Here is a 14,290-nt window from a genome sequence, read left to right as displayed (position 1 = left end):
GTGACAAGGGAGCAGGAGTTTGCGGGGTGAAGGTGTGGGAGGGAAGTGGGGACCAGAGGCTGTGGGTAATCTGGAGCCCCACTGGAGAAGGGTGGTGTTCCCATGTCACACCAGAATTCATTCCCAAAGGGTCCTGCTGAGTCTCCAGTAAAGTTCCCTGGATTGAATAGGAAGTTTCCAATAAAGTTCCCTGGATTGAATAGGAAGCCACCAGTAAGTACAGAAACCCAAATCCAATTTGTTTAAGAAATAATGGCACTTTGTTAGCTCCTCAGGAAGAGCAGGTCCCACCTTTCAGCGTTAAGAGCTAGGATCTCCAAACAAGGACAGCTGCCACCGTCTCTGCTCACTGGGATGGTTCCTTTTTCACACACTTGAGGAAGAGCTCTGGGCACTGGATAGCTCCAGATTCACATAATAATCAACTCCTCACAACCATAAGTGGTAGTAGTTACCCTTTTACATATTAAGAAACTTCTCCAAAGTGTGGTAAATGGAAGATTCAAGATTTGAATTAGGAAGGGTAACTTGCACTGTGCTTGACTACCTGTTTGACAGCTGGGATTAATGGAATTAGGAGGGGTTTTTGCTTTTTTTTTCAATAATGGCACTTTTCACCCAAGATACGAGACAATGGGCAAACAAAATGGCTACTATTTAGTTCAAGTGGTGCACGGAGTGGATGCTTGTTTCTTGCAAGAAAACAGCCTGAGGAGGAGTTGAAAACACAAAATAGCATTGAGATCTTGCGGTATCTTTAAAATATGGAAATTTTTTGTTCTTTGTAATTTTGTGCTAATAAAACCTCTTAGCCACCTCCCAGTTAGTGGAAGTAAAGTCAGTGCTTTGGAAGGGTGTGTTGTGACCTAAGCTCCTGCCACAGACCGGCCCAGGTGGGCAGGACCAGAGGGTGCTAGAAAGCAGAGAGCATGAGAGCAGGTGGACTCTGGAGAGCTGGAATGAACTTGGCCTAGAGCCAGAGGCTCAGGCCAGGGAGTGGGACCTCTGCCAGAACTTCCCTTAGACTGGCCAAAACTCCTGTTTTATCTAGAAATTTCTGTCCATTCTTCCTCGGTGGTTTCTCCCTCTCTGCTGCTTTCAGCTGCCACCTGTAGCTGGAGACTCCCTCCCGAGCTCCCGCCACTCCCTGTTCAGCGTCATGTGGGTGTCCACAAGCACCTCAAACTCAGAACTGAATTCATTTTCCCGTGTAATCCAGCCTCATTCCTCAAATGCCGTCCTACCCTCCCAAACACACACTCATGCAAGGTCTGGTCATAACCGAGTTAACTTGCTCCCAAACATGCCTTCCTCTCCAGCTGTCATCCCATCTTCTGCACGTGATGCACCCTAGGGTTTGGGCAGGCACTGTGCTAATTGCCCAGATTGTCCTGATAGACAAGTCCCTGCCTTCACTATTTTACCATCTAGTTGAGAGATTCTCTTAGTGTAGCCTTCCCGGGTGCTGCTTGGTTTAATGCCACTTCTTGTAGATTCTGTAGAACCCTGAGACATCTCACCAAGGCGTTTACGAAGGTCTCCTGAAATTGCTTGCTAGCTTGTCTATCTTGCTCACTAGACCATTCCTAAGTCTTACTGATGACTGGGTTCTCCAGCATAAAACTAGTAGTGAATGGAAATCCAAATGAGCAGCAGTAGGCTGGGAATTTTTCACATTGAAATTTAAAAGATTGAGGGGTTACGTATGCATGCCAGGTAAGTGGAAGGAAAAAAGCATATGATTTTGAGGAGTGATGTGATCTGCTTTAAAAGTCACTTATTTGATTATTAGAAATATGCTATGTTTCAGAATGGGAGAAGGGAATATAACCTATTTAATTTTTTTCATATTTCTTCATGGTCAGCCTCCTAATTTAACAATAAAATGCCAAAAAAGGAAAGAAAAAGAAAAAGCAGACCTGGCAGCCATTGAACACCATTCACCATTATTAGGTTTTAGAAAATAAAACAATTTAGAGTCACTCTAAGCAATTCATCCTTCTCATGGAAACTTGTCAAATTCAGGCATGAATTCTACATTTGAGGCTGCTCTTGTGTAGGCCAATGTAAGTCTTTGCCTTTTCCATTCCCTTTGAAAGGACAGGATTTTATTTTGTTTTTTTTAGCTTTGCCTTGAGCTAGATGAACTATAGACAACAGTCCAGAGTGGCATGCCACAAAGAACTTTTAGACTGGGAATGTATTTTTCTGTCACAGATGACTGATGTTTGAAATCACTTAGATTCAGAAAAAGATGCTAGCTAAAATAACCTTACTAAATTTTTGTTGGCAAAGACAAGGCTTTCCAAATCATCTTTAGCTTCCCAGCTATTACATCAGATATTCAGTAAGCTCTATTGAAATACTATTACTAAGCCTGGGTGGCTCACGCCTGTAACCCTATCACTTTGAGAGGCTGACGTGGGAGGATCCCTTGGGTGCAGGAGCTGGAGGTTGCAGTGAGCTATGCTGATACCACTGCACTCTCGTCCAGGCGACAGAGCAAGACCCTGCCTCAAAAAAAAAAAAAAAAAAAAAGACTTTCAACAGGAAATGTACAGAATTTTTATGCTCTTCCTTCTGCCACATGTAACTTCTGCAAAAGGCCATACAGATCTTGGTGCACTTAAGAAAAACAGTATCAATGCCACCTGTTTCCCATGAAAAAGGAAAAATCGTTCCATGTGAAGCCCCTGGGTGATGCGGTTACCTGCGGGGATGCCTGGGGAAGTAGGGAAAATAGGGAGATTGGAAAACCCTGGAGGTCATCTCAGCAGCTTTAAGTCACTCAGTTCACTGACTCTCACCTGGGATGCACCTAGGTCTCCGCCCGCCCTGCAGCCCGTCCTCCTTCTTCAGGGCCCGTCTCGGGTCCTGTCTGTGAGCACCCTACCTGCATCATACCTCCTCCCGCCTCGGCCTCCCGGGGTGCTGGGATCACAGGCGGCAGCCACCGCGCCCAACCTGGATCCGTTTTTTTTTTTTTTGAGACACAAAAATCAGCAAAGTATGCGTCAAGTAACAATTTTTACAAAAATACATTCCTCCTCCCAACGTCCCATCAGCGTTCCGGGCCTTGCGAGCGCCCGCCGCGCTTCCGTCGGGGTGGGGCCGGCGCCCTCTAGCGGCGGCGGTCGGGGGTGCGCGCCATGCCCTGCGCCCCACCCGCTCCCCGCACCAGGTGCCCACCGCAGCTGAACCGTGATTCTGTAAATGATAGCAATCATCACAGCAACGTGAAAACGCTCCAACTATTATTTCTTCAGGCAAAAAAGTACCGCCTGGAAAATGCGCCAGGTTGACAACTTGTGAAGTCTTGTTTCAGGTCTTCGTGCATTAAAATTTTATATGGGAACATGCCAAATGAGAATGTAATTCACAAGAATAGTTGGAAGGACTGCTGACCTGTCCAAGGAGAGGCATAATTCCAGATCAGTCTTCAGAGTGATTCAAAGCAATGTATGATCTTTTCTGTTAAAGGCAAAGAATAAAGACAAAAAATTAATAAAGGCAAAGAATAAAATGTGGCAGAGGGTTTAATTCCTTACCTTCCCTGTTCTGTATATAATTACATGTGCAAAAATAGAGGGGCAACTGTGGTGTGGTGGTAGGAACACGATTTTTAGAAGCAGAGAGAGCTGGGGTTTGAGTCTCAGATCTCTCCACCCTCAGGGTCACCTCTCCAGCAATTCTTTCTCTCTCTTCCGCATCATCGATTTCACCTCTGTGACTAGATATTTCCATTAGCACACAGCCATGGTGTAATTTCTCCCATCTTGCAAAAATTTCTTGACCCCTTCGTCCCCTGCAGCTAGCGCTTTTATAGCAAAACGTCTGCTGTCCTCTCTGCCTCCACTTCTCCCATTCTCGCCTGACCCACCCCCTTCACTGGGGCTGCTTTTGCCAAAAGAGCCAATGGCCTCTAAGGTGCTGAATTCTGGGGTCAGTGTTCAGCCTTCATCTTCCGTGGCCCATCAGTGGCTTGACATGATCGTTCTCTTGTGCAAATCTTTTGTCCCCTTGGCTTCAGGACACTACACTCTCACATCTTCTACTGCCCTGGCTGCTGTCGTCCGGTTTCCAGGGCTCAGTCCTTGGGTATCTTTTCTAGCTATGTTCACCCCCTTAGTGATCTTATCCAGTCTGTCTTTCTCTCTCTCTCTCTTTCCTCCCTCTCCCTTCTTTCCTTCCTTCCTTCCCTCCCTCTCTCTCTCTTTCTTCAGCCCTTAGTGATCTTATCCAGCTTCTCTTTCTTTCTTTCTTTCTTTCTTTCTTTCTTTCTTTCTTTCTTCCTTCCTTCCTTCCTTCCTTCCTTCCTTCCTTCCTTCCTTCCTTCCTTCCTTCCTTTCCTTCTTTCCTTCTTTTCTCTCTCTTTCTCTCCCTCCCTCCCTCCCTCCCTCTCTCCCTTCTTTCTTTCTTCTTCCTTCCTTCCTTCCTTCCTTCCTTCCTTCCTTCCTTCCTTTCCTTCTTTCCTTCTTTTCTCTCTCTTTCTCTCCCTCCCTCCCTCCCTCCCTCCCTCTCTCCCTTCTTTCTTTCTTCTTCCTTCCTTCCTTCCTTCCTTCCTTCCTTCCTTCCTTCCTTCCTTCCTTCCCTTCTTTCCTTCTTTTCTCTCTCTCTTTCTCTCTCTCCTTCCTTCCTTCCCTCCCTCCCTCTCTCTTCTTTCTTTCTTTCTTTCTTTCTTTCTTTCTTTCTTTCTTTCTTTCTTTCTTTCTTTCTTTCTTTCTTCTTTCTTTCTTTCTTTCTCTTTCTTTCTTTCCTTTCTTTCTTGTCTCAAACTCCAAGTCTCAAGTGATCTTCTAGGCTCAGCCTCCAAAAAATCCGGGGTTACAGGCATGAGCCACTGCACCTGGCTGCAGCAGACTTTACAGGGCTGATGATTCAGACGGACTGGCCCACTGTGGCCCCCAGCCAGCCACAGCACCAGGGTCCCCAGGCTCCACGCAAGGAAGCGTGGCCAGCAGCTTGGTGCGGGCGGTGCTGCCTCCACGCGGTTCTTGTGGTGGCCTCTGAAAGACGAAGGGCACACGTGAAGTGCCACATGCTCCTCTGGGCCAGCAGCTCTCTCAGCCAGCTCAGCTGTTCTGGCAGGAAGGCGTCTGGTGCTGGACCACGCCCAGAGCACGGAGGGCTCCTCTCGCCCGGCCTCTGGGTCCCGGGGGTACAGGTTTGTGGCTTCTGAACGTGGAAGGAGAAAAAAATACTCTTTAAATCAAAATCCTGCTAGAACTACTCTCCACAGCCAAACAGAAGTGAGCTAGTAACGCTTCTGTTATGCGGCTTAAATGAGAGAACCTGTGAAGGGTCTAGTTTGGGTGACTGACATGTTTTGAAAGTGTTCACGAATGGTGTTTTTGTCCTGTTTGGGGAAGAGTCGGTCCATTTTACCATTATCTCTAGGTTAGATTATAGGTGGATTTTTTTTTTCCCTTTTCTTTCCCATATTTTTCACATATTGGGCCATAACCACACACTGTTCTCATAGTCTGGCTTTTTGACTGTCCCTCGTGTATTAGCGGGGACACCTTCCGCTGGGACTACTAACAGACCCGATCACACTGAAACAAAAGGGGACTTTGTGTCTGGACAGCAGCATGAACTTGGACCCGGTTACTTTCTCTCCGTCATCCTGCAGGTCTCACCTCCCGATTCGGCTGTGTGGTCAAGGCAAACGCTTCTCTTATGGTCACAGTACAGCTGTGGTGGCTTCAGGCTTGGATCCTTCCAACTTCAAGTCTAATGGGAACAATTTCCCTCCCGTGATTCCTGGCAAACTGCTTTTTTGCATCTCGTTGGCTCCGATCGGTTAATATATGCACCTAAAAGCCAGCACTGTGCGAGGGAGCGAGCATAACCGCTTGGCTCATGCCTCACCGCCCAGACGGAGGGGAACCTCTCTCCCAAGCACGTGGCTGGGAGTAGGGGGAGGACAGTTTCCTTGGAGGGATTTTGGGGTCTAGTTACCAAAACGGGGAATGCACGGATAGCCCCAAAATCACAAATGCTCCATCTTCCTACCTACTTCCAGAAAGGATTTGCAGTAATGCAGGGAGAAGAAAATTTAGGCTAAAAAAAAAAAATCCCTGCTCTAATTAAACCCAGAATTTAGCTCTGAGCTTTCTGGCAGCCAGAGCAAAAGGGAAAGACTTGTTCACAGAATGTTAACCCGGCAGGACTGAACAGCGGGGAAGGATGGACGTTTCTGATAAAACTATGACTCCAAGCAGAGGCTGTCTGCTACCCCTGTTTTTTCTTTCCATCTCAATATTTCTTCCTGTTTTCACTTTTTTCCTTTCTTGGACAATCTTCGCTTTTTTTTCTCATGCTACCAAGATGAGTCCTTGTCCCCTGTCTCTGCCCAGGGCCAGCACATGGCCTGCCGACCTTTCTTTGTGGTCAGATGGGAAACTCTCAGGACGTCCACGGGGTTGGGCCAGCGCTGCGGTAACTTTCGATTTTATGCTCCTGGACGTGGTGGTTAAACTTAAAGCTAAAGGTTAAAAATTCACTGCCATCGGAGCAGCCACCGGAAACAAAGGGTCAAGAGACCTGGAGCTCAGTCCTGTTTCTCTTTCAGAGCCACCCCCCCCCCATCCCTGGACTCTTCTTAATTGGAAGAGGAATGAACCGCATCAGTTGGTGACACCCCCATTCCCCGGAGACTGCAGCAAGCCCATCGCATGGTGGGAAAGCACAATTCGCACCAACGCCCCTTTCGCAATGTCTTTCGCATCAAAAAGCTTTGCAGAGATTTTCTTTCCAGACCATGTAGTTTCTCACAGGTCCCTGGAGGTTCACACTCAATTCTTTTTCTTGCGTTGACAACCGGAGGAAGCACATCTGTCCAGGGCCGCGGCGGTGCGGCCCATTCTCGCCCCATCTCGTCTCTCCCGGGCCTGATTCTGGGTTGCCAGGGCAACCGGCAGCTGCAGGTGTGCAGGGGCGGGGCCGGCGGGCGCCGCTGGTCGGTCCCTGCGGGGAGCCCTCAGGACAGGTGCTGCAGCTCCCCAGGGAAAAGGACACATGCAGAGAGGGTGACCCTTCTTACCCACTGCTGGGCTTCAAGTTTGGAAAGTAGCTACAGGGGACTGTCGATCCCCTAAAGCAAGAGTGAGAAGGCCATCCTTCGGCCTTACTTCTGTCTGGGACATTTTCTTTTTCTTTTTTAAACAGAGTCTTGCTCTGTTGCCTGGGCTACAGTGCCGTGGCATCAGCCTAGCTCACAGCAACCTCAAACTCCTGGGCTCAAGTGATCCTTCTGCCTCAGCCTCCAGAGTAGCTGGGACTACAGGCATGCGCCACCATGCCCGGCTAATTTTTTTTTGTATATATATTTTTAGTTGGTCAATTAATTTCTTTCTATTTTTAGTAGAGATGGGGTCTCACTCAGGCTGGTTTCGAACTCTTGACCTTGAGCGATCGGCCCGCCTCGGCCACCCAGAGTGCTAGGATTACAGGCGTGAGCCACTACTCTCAGCCCAGAAACCTACATTTTAAAAAGAGGAGGCAATCTGATTGAGCTGGACTCCAGACCAAAGTTTTAGAAGTATGTTAAGAAATAGATATATATTTTAAATAGTTATTATGCTATTAGTGAGTATAGTCAAAGTTACACTATCCTTTATGTATTAGGCTCATTATCTCATTTAATCCTCATAAACTTTCCAGATAGATATTATTGGGCCTCATTATGCTTTTGAAGACACTGAGGTTGAGAAAAGATTAAATAATAAAAAAGCCATTGTGAGGAACATAATTAAGATCACACATTAGGATCCCAAACCCATGGAAAATGAAGGGACAGATGAAACTGACATTATTTGTTCCACCCAACTTGCAGCAGGGCTCTGCCCTGGACACCTGTTGTTTCTTGCCTGTCCAGAGTCTCTGTCTCTGTCATGTTGGGCATAGTGCCCCAACTTTGTTTGGGAGAACCATCCAGTCCCCACTCCACATGCCCCGCCCCCCGTGGGGTGAAAGTCATTGTGCCCACCACCCAATTCTTTGTCTTACAAAGAATTCTTTCTCTTTTCCCCTTGCTCCCTTCCTCCCTTCTTCCTCCCTCCCTCCCCAGAGTGTGCAGTCAGTCTCTGCAGAATGTCGCCAGAGAGCCCTGGCCCCACAGGTGCACGGGCCACTGGGCTGTGTGCGTCACTGAAGTGATGTATCCTTCCTCAAGGTGAGGACCCCTGCTCAGAGTCGGCCTTTAGACTTTCAGACTTTCCTTGGAAAATAGGATATGACCATGTGAGGGTATGCCCGGGCTGTCCGGCATTGCAGAAGGGCATCTCCACTTTGCAGAACTCTCAGCCACTTTGTCCCTCTGTCCCCTCCCAGGTGGATCAAGGGACAGGGTGCTATGGCTTTCTTCCGAGATAGAGACCTCACCAGGCCACTGCTCATGTTGTGTGTTTAGAAGCCTTAATTTAAAAACTGGATTGCGAAGTAGAGGGAATCTTATATAATTTGACAGTTTTTCCCCCCAATAGTTTTTTATGAGTTTATTACAAGTGGCCTAATTTCACTTTAATCTAAAGGGTTTTATTATGCTAACTGACAATGTATACATACAAATTAAAGTTTTTTTTTCCCCCTGAGAATAGTTTCTTTAAAAAACAACAACATGGAAGAATAATGGGTAAGTTTACTGATAGTAATATTTGCAGTTTTAATGGTGAAAGAAAATACTTTAGCAGCCAAGGTGAGTTTGTGCCTTGCCTTAGCAAGTGGTTGTTTATGAAACTGGGTCTACACACGGAACTTTCCATCAGTAGAGTGGTTCTAACAATTACACTGAACTCTGGAGGCTTCCTTTGAACAAGCAAATATTTCCAGTTGACAACAGGAATGTAAACATGATTGCAATTAGTGAATTTGCTAATAGCTCTATGCTATCTGACATATTAGCTGTGCTCAGCTAAGAGGGTAAAATTTCTTCTTTTGTCTCCTTGCTTACTCATCTGCAATTAAATTAGTCACCATCAATTTACAGCCCTTTAAGGATTATCAGCTAATTTTTTTTTTTTTTTTGAGACAGTCTTGCCCTGTTGCCTGGGCTAGAGTGCCTTGGCATAAGCCTAGCTCACAGCAACCTAAAACCCTTGGGCTCAAGCAATCCTCCTGCCTCAGCCTCCCAAGTAACTGGGACTACAGGCACGTGCCACCATGCCTGGCTAATTTTTTCTATTTTTAGTAGAGACAGAGTCTCGTTCTTGCTCATGGTGGTCTGGAACTCCTGAACTCAAGCGATCCTCTCACCTCTGCCTCCCAGAGTGCTAGAGCTAATTTTTAAACATTGACTAAAATTCTGAAAACAGCACATGTAAGTCCCATAGGTTGGGATAGTGCCTTCAGAAACTTAGTTCAGGACCACTCTCATGGGTCATGTTCCCTGCATTGCCTTCTGGGGTTGCATGTGGGAAAAATATACCAGTCCACGAACCTATGGCTCTCTTCAGGAGGAAACAGGTCTCTGCTCCAGAACTTGGTGCTCATTATGGGGCTTTTGGGGGAGGACAAGAGGGAGACAGAGGATGCAGGTCTCCAAGGAAGATCATGGCTTTTCTGGGTCCACTCAAGGGGAGTGTGTGTGTGTGTGTGTGTGTGTGTGTGTGTATGTGTGTGAGACAGTTAATTTTATGTGTCAACTAGGAGGGTGTTTGGGGACAAGATTAATATCATATTGGTGACTTTGGAGTAAAGCAGATTGACCTCCCAATGTGGGTGGGCCTCGTCCATTTAGTTGAAGGTCTGGATAGAACGAAAAGACTGGCGTCCCCCCAAGCAGGGGGGAACTCTGTGGCAGAGGCCCTTGGACTGCATCTGCATCTTCAGTTCTCCTGCATCTCCAGCCTGCTTGTCCGCACTGCAGATTTTGGACTTGCCAGCCTCCATAATTGCATGAGCTAATTCCTTATAATAAATCTATGTACATATCTTATGGGTTCTGTTTCTCTGGAGAACTCTAATACAGTATGAGCCGCTGAAACTGGTTAATTTGTGCAAGCTCTTAGACTTTCAGTCAAGGGGACATTGTATTAACAGATCAGCTGCTCAGTCTTCCTTGAAACCCCTCTGCCAAAGCCACGCAGCCCTCGGCCGTGTCTCAGCAGCACCTTCTTGGTGTTCTCGGGCGCCATCTCGTGTCCTATTTAGGTACTGCAACGCCTCCGCCGCCTCCCTCCCGTGTGTCCATCAACATCATCGCCAGTTTAACTCCCTAAGCGCATGTTGGTGGACCTCCATATCTGCGTGCATCATTCACTCTTTTATTCATTCAAAGAATGTATCGAGGGCTCGCTTATGCACAAGGCATTGCATCAGATGCAGAGACGGCCCAGCCGGTGGTCTCTCCCTTTCAGGGAGCTCACAGTCTAGCACAGATCGAACGCAGACCATGACAGTCGAGTGAGATCAGGGCCCCGGGAGAAACGTGACAAGGAGCTCAGGAGCTAAGGGGGGCGATCAAAGGGGTGGGGGGCGGAGGGGGGGCTGAAGTGGACGCTGTCTTTGCCGTGTTCCAGGCACTGAGTGGGCTGTGGGCGTAGAGGGGCACGGCCACTTCCCTGTGGCAGTTTAGGCTTTAGTGCCTCCTCCCCGCTGCCTGCATGTGCACTGGGCCTCTGGCTGATGGGCAGACAGACAGACAGGCAGACAGATGTAGGACTGTTCACGCCGGCGTCCAGGCCCGAGCAGCAGGAATGATTTCCTTGCATTGCCAGAGTGTGGCAGTGGTTTTCTAAAGATCGGGGCTCTGCACGTGTAAGCTCCAAGTGACACCTGTGGGCACCTGCGGGCAGCTGCAGACGCTGCATTGCTGGGAAGGGGTGGAATGTCCCTGGGGTCAGAGTGGGGGGTGGGGCCAGATCCTTGCTCATTTCCCTTGCCTGGGGGCTGAGCCTTTGCCCCTCACTCCAGGGTCCCCGTCCCCCTGGTGTCCCTGTCCTTTCCTCCCCCATCAGACCCCTGTCAGCACAGGTCCTGCAGGGCTCACAGGTGCTTTGGGGGTGGCCCTGAGACTCTGGGGCCTCCTTCCCAGGGAGGGGGGATGATACTTCGCTGGAGAAGCCACTGTAAGCCAATATCAACTAACACCGATTGAGCACCGACTGTGTGCTAGGCGCTGGGAGCTTTCCGTAGGTCACTTCCATTCCTCCTAAGCCTTTGTAGGGTGGCTCCACAGGGATTTGGCTCAGAGGGTTGAAGTGGGGGCGTGAAAGGCAGAGGTGAGCGCATGGAGCCTCCACCCCAGGCAGGCCAGCTTGGCCCCAGCGAGGGGCCAGCGCCCGCCTCTGCCACCCCTCCCTTCAGCAGAGTCTGCCTGGCCTGGCTCGAGGGCTCGTCGTCGGGACAGGCTGGCGCACACCAGCCACCCCTCCGACCGCCCGGCCACGCGGGTCGGGCCACGGAGAGGTGGGGCGCTCGTTGTCCCGTATGCAGGGCAGGCGGCCTGAGTTCCACTTGTGCTTCGCCAATTCTCCTTCCTTTTGACCTGATCCCAGGCCATGCGGATTGGGTTGGGATGGCTCCGCTGCGGCAACTGCTCTGCCTAGACGGGGACCCGGGTTGTGTCGAGAGCCGGCAGCGGTGGTCCCGGGTCCCGCAGCTTTGCTCCGAGGGTCTGCTCTGCTGCTGTCCCTTCTCTGCAGGGGGATCAGGCTGTTTAGACCCTGGGGAGGGTCAGGGGGTGTCAGCTGGCCCTGGCTGCTCAACAGCGAGTGGCACAAACGGTGATGATGCCAGCGCCAGGGCAACTGGCTCTTTAGTTCTACTTCCTGGTCAGCCGAACACAGGCGTCACATCGACCGTCCCACGTCTTGACCGATCGGCGTTGCTTAGGTATCGAATCCTCCTGATCACCGGGAGAGCAAAAGTACCAAAGTTGGTGCTCGGGGAGGGAGTGGAGAAGGGTTCCCTCTAGCGTAGGTGACACATGCAAGTCACCCATCATTTGGGAGCCATTAGATAAGAAGCCCAGGCAGACGCTTGGCCACATGGAGCCTGCTCTGCTCGCTCTTTCTTTCTTTCTTCCTTCCTTCCTTCCTTCCTTCCTTCCTTCCTTCCTTTCTTTCTTTCTTTCTTTCTTTCTTTCTTTCTTTCTTTCTTTCTTTCTTTCTTTCTTTCTTTCTTTCTTTCTTTCCTTCCTTCCTTCCTTCCTTCCTTCCTTCCTTCCTTCCTTCCTTCCTTCCTTCTTTTTTTTTTTTTATTTTTTATTTTTTTTAAACCCAATTTGAGAATCTCATCTTCCTTCCTTCTTTCTTTCTTTCTTTCTCTTTCTTTCTCTTTCTCTCTCTTTCTTTCTTGTCTTGCTTTGTTCCCAGGCTTAGAGTGAGTGCAGCATCAGCCTAGCTCACAGCAACCTCAAACTCCTGGGCTCAAGTGATCCTCCTGCCTCAGCCTCCCGAGTAGCTGGGACTACAGGCATGCACCACTATGCCTGGCTAATTTTTCCTATATATATTAGTTGGCCAATTCATTTCTTTCTATTTATAGTAGAAACAGGGTCTCGCTCTTGCTCAGGCTGGTTTTGAACTCCTGATCTCGAGCAATCCTCCCACCTTGGCCTCCCAGAGTGCTAGGATTACAGGCGTGAGCCACCGCGCCCACCCCACACTTCCCTTTCTGCCAGAGCCGTTTACCCTCTGACAAGAGGCAGGAGACGCTGTGGGGTCAGGGCAGAAGGTGGCAGCTTGTCCTGTTGTCTGCTTGAGTGATCGTGGTCTCAGCGGTCTGGGGAGGAGGGTTGTTTATGAGGGAGCTAGGTTTGTGTGTGTGTGTTTCCATGGCAGGTGACCAGGCTAAAGTGCATGCCCACCGAGGGACCGCGTAGATGGGTGTAAGGGTGTAGAGTGGTGGCCTTGTGGCAAATTCTCAGAGTTCATCTGTTGCTTCCTGTGAGTGTGACAGGTGGAGAGAGAAAGGATGACAGCCAGGTCAGGGACCCAGGCTCCTGGTCTCTGTAGTGGCTCCTTTTGGCGGGGGGCCGGGCTGCAGCATTTGGGTTTGCATTGGTGACTGGAAGCCCCACTGTCTCTGTGACATATGACACAGGGAGGGGGGGTGTATTCCCTCCCACCCCGTCCCACAGGCCTCAGGGGGACTCCTGCGATCACTCGGGGCTGGGTAGCGCTGCTCTGCCTGGGAGGTGATCAGAGGGGGTGTCCCAGCAGGGGTGAAGCTGGCCACCAGCTCTGGGGCCAGAGAAGTGTCCCCGGGAGTGTCAGGAATTAAGAAAGGGATGAGGAGGTACAGCCTGCCCCAGATCTTTGCTCAACACCAAAATGATGTCAGGCACTGGCGACACGTTCCTGAGAAGACAGACCCACTTCCTTTCCTGCTGGGGTTCCAGGTCCGTGAGGTGGAGAACATTCCCGTAAGGGGGGGGGGACGAAGGGAGCTCCTGGGGGAAAGTGGAGCTAAGCCACAGGGTGGCTGGGGTGCCAACGGGTGGCAGTGGGCCCATGCTCAGAGCTTGAGGTCCTCTGCCCTGGCCAGGGGTGCCCTGGTGACCCATGCCGTAAAGAGCCTGTGACCTCCTCCCGGAATGGAGTTTCCCACAGGCAGCCAAACGTGCAGAAGGAACATGGACTCGCTCTGAAGACTTTGATTCCGGGTAACCTTATATTATGTCTCTCTTGGCCTCAGTCTCCTTATCCATGAAATGGAACATTTTTTAAAAAAGAAAAAGATTTTTTTTTTTTTTTTTTTGAGACAGAGTCTCGCTTTGTTGCCCAGGCTAGAGTGAGTGCCATGGCGTCAGCCTAGCTCACAGCAACCTCAAACTCCTGGGCTCGAGCGATCCTTCTGTCTCAGCCTCCCGAGTAGCTGGGACTACAGGCATGCGCCACCATGCCCGGCTAATTTTTTATATATATATCAGTTGGCCAATTAGTTTTCTTTCTATTTATAGTAGAGACGGGGTCTCGCTCTTGCTCAGGCTGGTTTTGAACTCCTGACCTTGAGCAATCCGCCCGCCTCGGCCTCCCAGAGAGCTAGGATTACAGGCGTGAGCCACCATGCCTGGCCAGAAAAAGATTTTTGTAGAGACAGGGTCTTGCTACATTGCCCAGATGGGGTACTTGGTACATCGCCCAAGCTAGTCTCGAACTCGTGGGCTCACCAAAGTGCTGGGATTCCAGGTGTGAGCCACTGCGCCCAGCCTGGAACTTTTCGACGCACGGGGTCGTTATGAGGTTGAGGTGACGGATGTGAAAGTTCTCTGGAGGCTGAAAGGCGCTGCGGAAGTCTCAGGCTTACTTCCTGGTCAGCAGGTTAAACCTCAGGATCCTCATCC

The sequence above is a fragment of the Microcebus murinus genome, chromosome 19 (genome assembly GCF_040939455.1).
Source record: "Microcebus murinus isolate Inina chromosome 19, M.murinus_Inina_mat1.0, whole genome shotgun sequence".
Taxonomy (NCBI): domain Eukaryota; kingdom Metazoa; phylum Chordata; class Mammalia; order Primates; family Cheirogaleidae; genus Microcebus; species Microcebus murinus.
Note: the sequence above shows the minus strand (reverse complement) of the source record.